Source organism: Phascolarctos cinereus, unplaced genomic scaffold (genome assembly GCF_003287225.1).
Source record: "Phascolarctos cinereus isolate Bilbo 61053 unplaced genomic scaffold, phaCin_HiC Scaffold_317;HRSCAF=916, whole genome shotgun sequence".
Lineage (NCBI taxonomy): Eukaryota > Metazoa > Chordata > Mammalia > Diprotodontia > Phascolarctidae > Phascolarctos > Phascolarctos cinereus.
This window is the reverse complement of record NW_027555644.1, coordinates 420-2,126: the sequence shown is the minus strand read 5'-3', so window position 1 is coordinate 2,126 and position 1,707 is coordinate 420. Positions and strand designations below refer to the sequence as shown.

Sequence of the window (1,707 nt, the reverse complement as noted above, 5' to 3'; positions counted from 1 at the left end):
TAGAGAAAATCTAGCCTAACTTCAAAGAGTGTTTCCCGTGAGACACTCCCCAAAACATCTGCTGAGGATGTGACAACATACATTTCCTCGTTATGAGGGTTCCTAGATTGGGTTGTAGTTTCCAAGGCTTTCCCATGTGCCTTGGTGCCACCTGCATAGAGGAGTGAATGTGTAAATCTAAGGTTCAAAGAGTGAGAAGGAATGTCTCAGTAGCCTCCCTTGCAGGGAGAGATTTGGAGAGCCCTGGTTCCTAAATGATTGAGCCTTGTGGGTTAAGCCTGGACAAGAGGCAAATTCTGTCCTGGATGTTAAACCCAGATCAGACTCTTAGAGCGGCCCTCAACTCAGAAACAAGTTCCCAAGTGTCCTCCATGTAGAGAAATGGAATCATCCAAGTAAGTTTAAGGTGTCTGCTCATGTGTCTGAACCTCATAATACAATGAAAATGAAACTTCAAAATGAAACAGGATCAAGAAGAACACCAGATACAGGAGAAAGAGAATAGGAAGAGCAGGAGAAAGCAATGGCAAATCCAGGATGCAGCTTAGAGAGATGCAGAGGGTGCACAAGGAGGGGAAGAAATGGGAGGTTGTTGAGGGAAGGACTTCAGACAGTAATAGAAAGGGGAGAAATGCTTTTTTGCAGATAATTTACTTATTTTTATATGGAATATGCAGGGATTCAGAGAAGCAGTTCAAATGAACATGTAGTGTTGACTTCTCAGGAATATGAATTTGAAAAGCAATTCAATGAGAACAAAGCCATCCAGTCGATGCAAGAGAACTGGAAGAAAATCGTTCTTATTTTCAGCTCTGTATGCTGCCTTTATATTTGGTGGTCAGCACCTAATGAACAAATGGGCAAAGTTGGAAGTCAGGAAGCCACTTGTACTGTGGTCCCTGAGCATTGCAGTCTTCCATATAGGGTTAGGGTATAGTTGTTGCTCTTCAAACTGGTGCTTATATTGTGTACATTTTGATGACCAAAGGCCTGAAGCAATCAATTTGTGATCAGAGTTTTTACAATGGACCTGTCAGCAAATTTGCGTCTTTTGCATTTGTATTAAGCAAATCACTTGAATTTGGAGAAACTATTAATTATTTTTCAAAAACAGAAACTCATCTTACTACATTGGTGTCACCACATCACTGTGCTGCTCTATTCTTGCTACTTTTAGGACATGGTTGGTTCATGACCATGAACTATGAAGTGCATGCAGTAATGTATTCCTACTATACCTTGCAAGCGGTGGGGTTCCAGGTCTCACCGAAGTTCACCATGTTCATCACCTTGTTTCTGATTACACAGATGTTGATGGGTTGTGTAGTTAACTATCTCGATTTTTCCTGGATGCAGCAAAACCAGTGCCGCTCTCATATTCAGAACATCATGTGGTCCTCACTCATCTATCTCAGCTACTTTGTGCTCAGGGTCATCAAGAAAAAAAAAAAACTAAACAAAATAAAATGGCACCAGGTATCATATATATGGTCCAGCTAAAATATAATAATATTAATAATTAAAAAGCAAGCTTGGCAGCTTAGGGGTAACTAGGTTGATCTAACCCAATAAATGTATGATCCTTTTGTGGTGAGGACTCATTGAGTTCAACTCCATCTCAAAGAACTGCTGCTAAGAGACACCATCCCTCTCATACCTGTCAAGTGTAGGAGGAAAAATGAAGAAAAAAGAAAGAAAGAAAGAAAG

The 1,707-nt window shown here is 40.5% G+C and overlaps 1 pseudogene; it reads left to right on the top strand.

Annotated features, from left to right (window-relative positions):
- The first annotated feature begins 664 nt into the window (after window positions 1-664).
- LOC110204371 (very long chain fatty acid elongase 6 pseudogene) lies at window positions 665-1,476 on the top strand (annotated as a pseudogene).
- The last annotated feature ends 231 nt before the right edge of the window (window positions 1,477-1,707 follow it).